This window comes from Cebus imitator, unplaced genomic scaffold, assembly GCF_001604975.1.
Source record: "Cebus imitator isolate Cc_AM_T3 unplaced genomic scaffold, Cebus_imitator-1.0 Scaffold1, whole genome shotgun sequence".
NCBI classification, from domain to species: Eukaryota; Metazoa; Chordata; class Mammalia; order Primates; family Cebidae; genus Cebus; species Cebus imitator.
The window spans coordinates 11,350,422-11,362,585 of record NW_016107316.1 but is presented as its reverse complement, the minus strand read 5'-3'; the positions used below and the strand labels follow the sequence as shown (position 1 = coordinate 11,362,585).

Here is a 12,164-nt window from a genome sequence, read left to right as displayed (position 1 = left end):
TAGGATCAGCAGCTGTAGTTTTGTAAGATTTCAGCAACAATATGGCTTCAGATTATTTTGAACTAAGAGAACACTAATGGCCTATTCTTTTCCCCAAGGTCTCCTGCAGCAGCTCTCATGGGCTTGCTGGTAGAAGGCAAAGTCTTTTGAGTGGACCTGGATTCTTGTATTGTCTCAACCACAACTTCTCTGAGGGTGTTTTGAAAGGCCCCTTCTTGGGGCCTCAGTTTCCTATTCTGTAAAATGGAGGGTCAGACTTGATGTTTTTAGAAGGCCTTTCCAGTATGGGTAGCCTGTCTCTGCCTGAGGAAAGTCTGCTGAATGTGGAGGATCATTAAGTACAGAACCTGGGCATTCAGAGGTGTACATGGTGGACCCAGAGGAAGGAATCCCTGAGCTAGCAACTGATAAGGCAGCTGTGGCATGAGTCTTGCCAACAAGGAGAGACTCTTCTCTAGTGGGGAAGTGAAGAATGCAGATAAATGGACTGGGAATTATGAAGCCACAAATTGGTGGTGAAAGAAGCATCAAATTCAAACTTGGTGGCACAGGGGAGTCTTCATGGGGGAAATAATGGTACCATTTAAAGGGATGAAAGTTCATTAAGCTGGATCATCGAGTGAGTTGTGGATAGTGAAAAATGGTGATTATCAGAGGAGAGGACACAGAAGCAAGCAAGAACCAGGTCATGCTGGGCTTTGTAAAAATCATCTTACAAAACATTTTAGACTTTTCTAAGAGCTTTGTTTTAAACAGTAGAATGACATGATCTAGCTTGTGTTCCAGGAAGATTGCTCTGGCTGTGGTGTAGAGAATGGACTGGAGGGGCCACACCAGAGGCAGGGAGACCACATGGGAGGGTGTGGCTGAGATGAGCAAGATCAAGGTAGCATGAGCTGGGGTAAGGGTGGTGTGGGTGGAGAGAAGAGGACAGATGCTAGACAGTTAGGAGAGACCATGGAGGGAGTCACTTGCAGTTTTTGATTGGATTGTGGGGGTGAAGGGAAAGAGTGAGTCAAAGACAACTACCCAGAATCTGATTTGGGCAACTGGAAAGACAGAGGCACCAATGACTGGGATCCAAATCATTGTGATCAGGAGCATGCTAGAGACTGGGGATGTGATGGGCATCTGGAAGTCTTAGGTGGGACATCGGAGTGAAGAGCTGGGTAGCTGCCCTTCTATTTGAGGAGAAATCTTAACAGGGAATATTTACTTGAGAATTATCAACATAAAAGTTAATTTCAGCCATGGAGTAGGTGGCATAGGCCTGAGGTGGGGGTTCTGATAAGAAGAAAGTCTTAGGATGCCTTCAATCCTCTCAAGGCCACAGCATGTAAGAGCTTGTTTGAGGACAAACAGGTTACAGTGGAGAATTTGAAGGAGCACTTGAAAAGGAGGAAAATGAAAACAAATAGGAAAAGAAAAAAGAAAAAGGAAAAAGAAAAAATTTAAAAAAGAANAAAAAAAAAAAGAAAAGGAGGAACATGAGAAGGTGATGGTGTCATAGAAATAAACGTTCCCAGGTGTTTCGAGAAGGAGTGTTTGATTATGTCAGCTGTGGATGGAGACTCAGAAGTGCCAGTGTCATTTAACGATTGGTGACATTATTTTGAAGGAAGTAGTGGTGGCAGAAGTTAAGCTGGATGGGCTAAGGAGTAGATGGGAATTGGGGAGTGAAGGTAACTATTTTAAGAAGCCTGACTAAGTAGCCAGGGACAACCCTATCATGAAGATTGTGCTCTTGAAAAATTGTTTTCCACTGAAACAAATCAAGGCTTCTAGGAGAAATGGCTAATTCTGGGTCTGGGGAAGTAAATATGAGATAAATGTGGAATGTCTTGTCATACCAGATAGTAAGGAAGCTATTGAAGACCACAGGGGCTGTGTCAAAGGGGCCAGGAGCCAATTTGGAGAGTCTCCCACTGGCAAAACATAGGAATCCATGAATTTACAATAATACTTAAAAAAACCCAAAAGTACTTGGCCACGTTGGAAGGATGGTAACAAACAAATTGATTATCTTGACAACTGGATAAAGATAAGGAAAGAACCAAGCATTTATTCTGCCTTTTCTATACCAACTGTGTACCACCATGTAACCAAATTATAAGAGAGGAGGCATCTTTTCTAGAAATATTAAAGCTAGAATAGAAAATAATAGGATTAGGGGCTAGGCATTGAGCGTTTTTGGGTACAAACATTGCATAAAGACAACCAGATATTAAATGCCTCCTGATGAAAGAAACCATTACCTATAATCTTACTAAATGGATCAAACCTGAGCCTGATCAAGACACTAGACTCAGCTACCAGTTTACAGGAACCAATTTACAAGAACATGTGTGCACCGTGAGTGTTCAGTTAACCAAACCAAAGACCATGAGAAACCCTACAGGTCAGATGACCATGGTTCTTTTACCAATACACTATTAAAAAAAATAAAAGAAAGGGATCATGAGGGAACATACGGATATTAAATACTTATAGGATATATCAAGTAAGCAATGGGCAAGATTAAACTCGAGTGCCCAGGGTTGCACCTTTGGTGGTACAACTACAAAAACATATGAGAAAGTGACCACTCTGAAAGGCGAAAGAGTGGTTCCTTCTTAAAGAAGGGGAAGTTGTGATTGGAATGGAGTACCAGGGGCTTCTGGAGTGACTGGAAAAATGCAATTTTTTTTAACACCTTGACAAGGTTATTCATTAGCTATAGATTTCTATTGGTTTTCTGTGTCTGTGTTTTATTCTAGAATAAAAAAGGTTAACAGTGTCTGGCTATGAACTGGAGAAATGAGTTTGAGGAGGTTTGTGGTGGTATCTGGGGCTGAGGAAGGCTGTTTTGTTTTTGTTTGCTTAAAGTTGGGGCAGATGGGAGCATGTTTAAGTGCTGATGGCAAAGAGCCAATAGCAAGACAGAGGAGCTGGAGACAGCCCCTGATGAAGAGATGAGACACTGAAGGAGAAAGTGATAGGAGAAAGAACACAAGGAAGGATTAGCCTTGGGCAAAACAAAGAAACTTTCTCCCCTTTTAGTGGGAGGGAGAAAGGAAGGGGGCAGAGGGCACATCTGGTAGGCTTCCTGGTAAGCTGCTGACAAGTGTCTCGTTCAGTGGCTGCCATCATTTCTGTGAATTGGGAATGAGGTCATCTTCTGGGAGTTTGAGCTGAAAGAGTTTGGGAGCAGAGTCAAGGGTTTGAGAATGGAGAACATTTGCACCAGCTCCTCTGGAAAATGAAAGTAGTGTGGAATAAGTTGTGACCAGGCATTTTTAGTGACTCCAAACTGAGGGGTGAGTTAATTTCTTCAGTAGGGTTTAGCCACCTGATTTAGACATAGGGAACTGGAGAGTCCAAATGATTCCATGTTGCAGTTTTGTGAGATGGTTGCAGTGGGACATCAATGGGACAAGGGTTTGATTTGAGAATGTTGACAAGAGAAAAATTAAGGCATTAAACCCTGGAATCTCGGGTGGGTGGGGCAAGAAGCAAAGGCTAGAAGAAAGGAAGAGAGAGAGAGGGAGAAAGAAAGAAATCAGGGCTGATGGTGCCTGTGAGTTGGAAGAATTCACAGAGAAGCATATTTACATGGCGAGAATGCATTCAGGTGAGTGAGCTGGAGGGATGCGAGGCTGTGGTTTGAAACTAGAGTGACTGAATTTATTTAAGATTTTGGATCTTGAGAAGTATAGATAAAGACAAGGCCTAGGGTGTAGCAATAGGAATGACAGTTAAAGTAGGGAGGAGGTGAAGATCACTGCTGATGAGGGGCTGAAGAAAGCAGAAGCCCAGTGCTGACTAGGTCAGTCTTGGAGCTGTTGAAGTCACCTAGGGACCTTGGTTGGTAGAGATAATTGTTAGGCAGATCCTGGAGTTTTTAATGAATGAAGGGAGTGTCTAGGAGGCTGGCAGACAGCAGTGACAGGGAGTGGTGGTGAGTAGTATTTCTCGACAGCATGAGCCTCTAAAGAGCCAGGATTTACATGAACAGAGTAAAGGAGTGCAGTCTGGAAGACCATGAGAGGTCAGAGAAGGTCTGCTCCCCCTTTTGACCTTTGCCAGCTTCCTCTGGAGGAGGCAGCAGGTGAAGCAGTGTTCTTGGGGGTGGGGAACCGTGTGCCCCATGACTGTTCCCAGATGGCCGTGGCCTTGGGACTAGACACACTTTTTGGATAGCAAGCCTAGCCAAGTGTGGTCAGCCCTTTGAACATCTGCCAAGGATACACTGTTCCCAGCACCTGCCTGACATCTCCTCTGTGCTGGTGCCAATGGCCAGGCCTCCAGAAGTCCCTGTGCAATGTTACTACATGTTTGATGTCCCCGAAAGAAGAGGGAACACATAATCATGATTTTAAAATAAACAGCAGAAGACAAAGTATTTTGGTTCTTGGCTCTACCCTATGCTGGTGAAGTCATCTTTTCGAGTGGGCTCTGGCCACAGCGTACTTGGAGGCCTTTGAGGTTTGGCAATGATTGGGCTTTGTTGGCAGAGGGCTGGGCCTGTTCACAGATGACAGCCTTCATCTACCACAGTCAAAACTAGGCTGGGGCAAGACTGCAAGCTGGCAGAGGCCCATGCTGGGCTTTTCCCTTGCTAGTCTGTCTGTCTCTGTCTTCCTGTCTTTTCTGTCTTTTGGGGATGGCACAGAGTACTCCATTGTCAACCAGAGAGAACCTTCCATGGGCTTGTCATCCAACACAGGCCAAACTTATGCTGGGTTATTGGTGGTTCTTAAGGATTATTCATACAAATACAAAAAGGCAGAGGGCTAAATTCCAGTGCTAAAACTAAAGCTTTGAATGTACATCACCTTAAAAAGGCAGGATCCTTGGAAGGGGGATGATCATACAGACAGCACCCATAATGCCTTTGTGAGAGTTTTGGGGGCCAAAGGGAAGAGACTGAGAAGGAGAAAAGTATGGAGACCGTAGGCCCCATGCCACCAGAACACATCTCATCACCACCTTTACTCTCCCCAGAGCTTAGACCACTGCTCCCGGAGGGAAGGCTGCATGATGCGTGGGCTATTTAGGAGTATATAGGTCTGATTTAACTTTGGTATTTAATCTTTTAATCAGAAGAAAATCCCTTACAGGTTACTAATATGTAAGTTGTATTTAATAAAACTAAAAAGCATCTGCCCTATGAAAATACTATTAATATTTAAAGCCAAATGAGAAACTGGGAAAGATATTTGCATGATTTATGGCAGAGTTAATCAGCCCAATATACACAAGACCATTACAAAGCAAAGGGATAAAGAACAACCCACATAGACTAATGGAAAATTAAATAGACAGTTTACAAAAGAGGAAATAAAGTGGTCAGAAACATGTAAAAAGATGTTCAACATCGCTAATGATGAAAAATGGTAATTAAAAATGAAATATCATACATTGCCTAATGGCAAAGGTAAACAGATCGAGTTAAAAAAAAAAAAGAAAGAATCAGTATTAAGTAAGGTCTTGAGAAGTGCTTAGTTAATGGCAGTGTAAATTAGTCCAACCTATTTATAAGGCGGTCTGACAAGTATCAAAATATAAAATGTCCATATCCATTGACCCAGTAACCTGCTTTGAAAAAGTTACCCTAAAAAGGAAACTATTCAGTGGGGAAAGTTATATGGTCATGCAGTAGAATATTTATGAATTTCTGATTAATGAAAAACTGGAAAAACCTCTAAATGTCTAAACCAGGGGGCTAGTTAAATTATAGCTCATACTACAGGGGAAAAGTATGCATTCATCAAAAAATGGTAAAGTATATTCAAATTCGTTGGGAGAAAAAGAAATATTCATGATTGTTTTTGAGTGAGGAAAAACCCACACCTACCTGGGTCATGTAACCGTACTTCTAGGTGGATCTGGCCCCACTGTGGGCACATCCATTGGTTCATAACAACCATGCTAGGATGTCATGGTCCAAGTGAGCAGCCAGTTAGTAGAAGTTTTAAGTTCTCAGAACTCCAGAAAGAAAGAGGAAGCTGGAGGGTGTTGAACTCCAATACACCTGTAGCAAATGAAGTTCTGACCCGGATGAATTGTGGTATGGTTTGGATTTGTGTCCTTGCCCAAATCTCATGTTGATTTGTAATCCCCAGTGTTGAGGGAGGGGCCTGGTGGGAGGTGATTGGATCATAGGGGCAGACTTCCACCTTGCTGTTCTCATAACAGTGAATGAGTTCTCATGAGACATGGTTGTTTAACAGTGTGTAATACCTCCCCCTTCGCTCTCTTTCTCCTGTGGCCATGTAAGACAGACCTGCTTCCCCCTTGCCTTTCACCATGATTGTAAGTTTCCTGACACCTCCCCAGCCATGCTTCCTGAACAGCCTGTAGAACTGTGAGCCAATTAAATCTCTTCTTTATAAATTACCCAGTCTCAGGTAGTTCTTTATAGCAATGCAAGAATGGACTCATACAAGTGGGGTTAGAAAGCTCTAGTCCTTGGCTTACTGGTTCTATTGTGGGAGCAAGCACCAAGTGTGTATCCTGTGTCCTAGCTTGGCAATTTTGGAAATATGACTGTTTTCAACACCTTAGGGTCAATTTTTGAAAAATCTCTCTCCTATTGTGAATATATCCCTGCCTTAGGGGCACTGAGCACAGTCTCTGGAGCAACCTACCCAGGTTCTCATGCTGGCTATGTCACTTTCTATCCATGGGGCCTTGGGTAGGTTATTTAACCATCCTTTACCTGGGCTTCTTTTCCTCTAAAATGGGGGGGGGGAGAGCAAAGTAGTCCACGCCTTATAGGGACTGAATGAGTTAATATATGTAAAGCACTAAGAACAGTAGCTGGCACATCTTAAATGCTATATTAAATGTTTCAATCGTTACTTTTTGCCATTTTAAAATATCTTTCTTTTAACTGACCATAAAGCACTCCTTTTTATTTATTTATTTATTAATTTTTGAGACGTGTTCTTGTTCTGTTGCCCAGGCTGGAGTGCAGTGGTGCAATTTCGGATCACTGCAATGTCCATCCTCCAGGTTCAAGCAATTCTCCTGCCTCAGCCTCCCTCGTATCTGAGATTGCAGGTGTGCACTATCATGCCAGGCTAATTTTTTTGTATTTTTAGTAGAGACGGGGTATTTCCATGTTGGACAGGCTGGTCTCAAACTCCTGACCTCAAGTGATCCACCCGTCTCAGCCTTCCAAAGTGTTGGGATTACAGGCGTGAGCCACGGCACCCGGCCAAAGCATTCGATTTTGGACAGTTTATTTTTAACGAAGGACTTGAATTGCATTCTCTAATATTTTTCTATGTCTTCAACCCTGAATATTAAAAAGAAGGAAGCTTTTGGAGTGTACACTTTCTGTTCTGTGGGTCAGAGTTAAGTTTACACTGTTGTCCAGTTCTCATCCATCCGTTCACTCCCATCACATGCCAGCTGCATTTGATGCAGTCGATCGCTGTCTCTTACTGAAATCCTGTTCTTCACTTGGCTTCCAGGACAGCAGTCTCTCAGCTTTGCTACTGATGGGTCTTGTAGGACCTTTGCTGGCCCCTTTCATTTTCAGATTTTTAAGCATTCTAATGTTTCTCTTCTCAATCCACCTTAGTTTCCTCAAGCATCAAACCTAGTCTCATGGTTCTAACACCCTCTGCAGGTAGGATGACACTATTTCCTGGTTTGCCTGGGAGAGTTCTGGTTTTTGCCTGATGCTGGGGATAATTGCACCACCTTTCAGTCTCAGCAAAAGCCCTGGTTTGAAAGCTAAGCTATATGATCACCCTATTGATAGGCTGATAGCTCCTCAAATTTACCTTCTCAAAACCTGGTCCATCGAACTCCAGACTTGCATATTCAGCTGTCTGTAATCTCTACTTGAATCTCACAAGGGACAAGTCCAAAATGTACCCTTGGATTTTCTATTTCAAACATACACTTCCTATACTTTTAAAAATACTTTATTCTTCTGGTTGCTCAGGAAAAATCCTCAACCTTTTTTTTTCCCCCTCAAATGGTATACTCCAAGTCTTATGGGCTGTGTCTCTGGTATGTATTCAGAACACAAAGAGCCTCTGGGCCCCGCTAGTCACTGACCTCTCTTTTTAGAGTGTATAGCCTCTGGCCACCCCCCCTTCCCATCCTTGGTGCCCTAAACTTTATCGTCTTCATAGCAACAGAGAGATCCTTTGAAAACATCCAGGCCATGGCACACTCCTGTGGCTTTGCATGATGTACACAGGAAGATCCCCAGTCCTTGCGTTACTGGAGTCCCTGAGAATTTACCGCTCTGCAGCCATTTACTCTTCCTCTTGCTCATCTCCCTGCACTCTGGTGACATTAGTCATTACACTGTTTCTCGAACTGGCACACTCATGCCTCAGGACCCTTGCACCTGCTATTCCCTCTGCCTGTAATTCTCATCTCTGATTAACATACATGGCTCATTTTTTTTTTTTCTTATCAGTTAGGCTTTTGGCCAAGTGCAGAGACTCACATCAGTCATCCCAGCACTTTGGAAGGCCAAGGCAGGAGGATCGCTTAAGCCCAGGAATTGAGACCAGCCAGGTCAATATAGTGACACTGTCTCTGGAAAAAAAATTTAAAAAATCAGCTGGCCATGGTGGCACATGCCTGTAGTTGTAGCTACTCGGGATGCTGAGGTGGGAGGACTCCTTGAGCCCAGGGGTTTGCAGCTGAAGTGACCTATGATCATGCCATTGCACTCCAGCTTGGGCAAGAGTGAGACCTTGTCATAAATAAATAAATAAATAAATAAAGCTTTCACTATTATGTAAGAGTCTTCTGCATTACTCTCTTCTCCCTTGCCAAGTTTTAGTTTTCTTCATAGCAATTATCAGCACTTGATATATTGTAGGATAATTTATCTTTTTATTGGCTGCTTCTCTAAATAGGATATAAACTTCATGAGGTCAACTGTTGTATCTTCAGTGCCTGGAATGTATTAGATATTCATTAGAATTTATCCAATAGATTCTGAAAGTACATGCTAAGCACATAATGTATTTTTTTTTTTTTTGGGGGGGGATGCTTTTTAAGGTTTTCAATTTACCTAAGCAGTGCTGTGTTTTTGAATGTTCATTGAGATGTTTTGTAATAGTGTTGTCCAATTTGTTCCTCAGTGTGTATCTTTTAGACAATTATAAAAGAAACTGTTTAATTTCATTTTCCAATTGTTTGATGCTGCCACCTAGAAATACAATTGATTGTATGTATTGATATATCCTCTGACTTTGGTAATCTCATATATTCTAGTTTTCTGTCAATATTAAGTGTTGATAATTAAACAATCGGATCATCTGTGGAAAGGAAAAACTTTCCTTCTCCCTTTCCAGTCTTCATGCCTTTTATTTATTTTCCATATTGAACTGGTGAGGACCTCCAGTACTATGTTAAATAGAAGTGTTGAAAATGGGTCATCCTTGTGTTTCTAGTAGCAGGGGAAAGGTGTTCAGTGTTTGACCATTAAGTATGATGCTAGTAGATTTTTTTTTTTAGCTGCCCTTTATCAGACTGAACAGGTTTTTCTTCTGTTCCCTGTACACTGAGTGCATGTGTATCTTAAAAGCTTAAGTGGATTCTGCATGCTGAAAAATGCCTTTTCTCTACCTTTTGAGATAATCACATGGTTTTTCTCTTTTATTCTGTCAGGATGGTGAATTTCTTTGATTTTCAAATACTAAATCAATCTTGCATTCCTATAATAAGCCCACTGGTTCATGTGAATGATTCTTTTCATATACTGATGAGCTCTATTTGCTAATATTTTTGTTAAGAATTTTTGCATTTGTGTTCATGGAGAATTTTCACATAATTTTTTTTTTTCAGGCTTTGGTATATCAGAGTATGCTAGACTCATTAAGGGAGCTGGCAAATATCCCTTTCTCTATTTTCTGAAAGAGTTTACCTGTGATGGGTGTTATTTCTTGCTTAAATATTTGATCAAATTCAGCAGTGGAATCTTGAGCTTGAAGTTTTTCTTTCTGGGAATGTTTTTGATAGCAAATTCAATTCTTTGACATGTATAAGGCTATTTAAATTTTCTATTTCACCTGGGTCAATTTTGGCAAGTTGTGCTTTTCAAGGAATTTGCCCATTTCACGTAAGCTGGCAAACTTACTAATGAACCATTGTGCATAATATTCCATTATTATCCTTTTGATATCTGCAGGGTTTGCAGCACTGTTAGTTCTTTCAAATCTGATATTAGCAATTTGTATTTTCTTTTTCCTCCCCATGAGAAGTTTATCAATTCTATTCATCTTCTCAAAGATCTAATTTTCAGTGTTTTATTTTCTATTCAATTGATTTCTGTTCTTACCTTTATTATTTCTATCCTTCTATCTATTTTGGGTTTAATCTGCTCTTTTTTTCTAGCTTAAAGTGAAACATTGTAACACAGTTTCTATACCTTTCTTCCTTTCTCTTATAAGCATGTAAAGCTAAGAAATTTTGTCTGAACACTCTAACTGCATCTCACAAATTTTGATACATTGTTTTCATTTTTATTCAAAATATTTTCTAGTTTCCCTTTTGAATTTTTTAAAACTCATTTAGCATTTGTTTAATTTCCAAGTAGTTGGGGGTACTTCTAGCTTTCACATTATCATTGATTTCCAATGTAATTTTGTTGTGGTCAAAGAACATATTTTAATATATTTAATATTTTGAAATGTATTTAGATCTTTCATGGCTCACCATATGGTGAATACTCCATATGCATTTGAAAAGAATAATGTAGTCTATAGTTGTGGGTGTAGTGTTCTGTAAGTGCCAATTTGGCCAAGGTGTTTGATAGCATCATTGATATCTTTTATCTTTTATCAGATCTATTTTCTGATTTTTTGTTTAACAGTTCTATCAGTAGCTGAGGAGACGATACAATCTCCAACTCTTCTTTTACTTCTGTCAAGTTTTGATTCATTTGTTTTAAAGCTTGTTAACATTTGCAGGCACATTTAGGCTTGTTATGTGGAATTGAACCCTTTATCATTACAAAATGTCCCTTCTTACCTCTGCTAACACTCCTTTTCTTGAAGTCTATATCTGACTGTGCATTTGCCCCTCCAACTTGTTTTATGATTGTTTCCATAGTTATCTTTTTCTTTCCTTTTACTTTCAACCTATTTTTTAAAAAATTCTGAGAATAATTTAATATGTTGACTTCAAGATACAACTATATTCTATATAAGATATAACTCTGTATGTCAATATTTTAACAAAAATGATTCCTTACAAGACCAAAATAACCCACAGGCCATGAGTTTGGTTTTTCCTTTTTCCTTTTTTTTTTTTTTGTTTAAACAAATGTGCACCATGATGTTTCAACAAACAAGACAAATGCAATGAGTTTGAAAGCTGCAGTTTGCAATATGCCACATTTAGAACCCAGGGGAGGGGAATTAGAGGTGGTAGTTATTCTAATTAAACAATCAGGTAACTTCACGACAAGTTGATTTGCAGCATGGAAGGTGTCCATTCAAGTTTCTTCTTTCTTGATGATCAAAGGTCCCACATTGCCTCCAGTCTCTTCGTTGTGTTTTGTGTGAGATCCAGGACCTGCAACAACGGTAGTACACAGCTTTATCTCCAAAAGCCTCCATGCCAAAAGCATGTGCTATCTTGGAGTTGTCTTTCTGGATGTGAAGGTTTATCGTAGCTTTATTTCGATGATCTTTAACGTAAAATCTTTTGTAAGTGAGATAACCAATTGCAGCTGTCCCAGCAGCAAGGTAACTGCTGCAATCCATTCAACTCGTACACTGGAACTGGCAGTCAGACTCATGGCACCATTGCTTGCAAGGTGTGTGCACTAGGATACTGAGAACAAATGGGTTCCTCAACCTATTTTTATATTTGTGTTTCATCTCACAGATAGAATATAGTTGAGGCTTTTTTCTTTTTTAATTCAACCCAGCTAAATTGGCCTTATAGTTGTAGTGTTTATTACATTTTCATTCAATATAATTGTCGATACAGTTGGATTTAGGTCTGACATCTTACCTTTTTAAGGTATTTGTTGCTTCTGTTTTATGTCCCACCTTTTCTCTTTTCCTTCCTTTGTTTGGATTAATTGAAATATTTTAGTCTCTAGGAACAACAATGTGCACCTTTAGCTTATTATTTTTACCTAGAGTTAATAATGTGCTATATCACATAAAATGTAGGCTGTTTGCTATAATACA

General features: G+C 40.3%; 1 pseudogene; it reads right to left on the bottom strand.

The window, feature by feature from the left end:
• Window positions 1-11,421: 11,421 nt before the first annotated feature.
• On the bottom strand, window positions 11,422-11,810 carry LOC108301718 (annotated as a pseudogene).
• Between the last annotated feature and the right edge of the window lie 354 nt (window positions 11,811-12,164).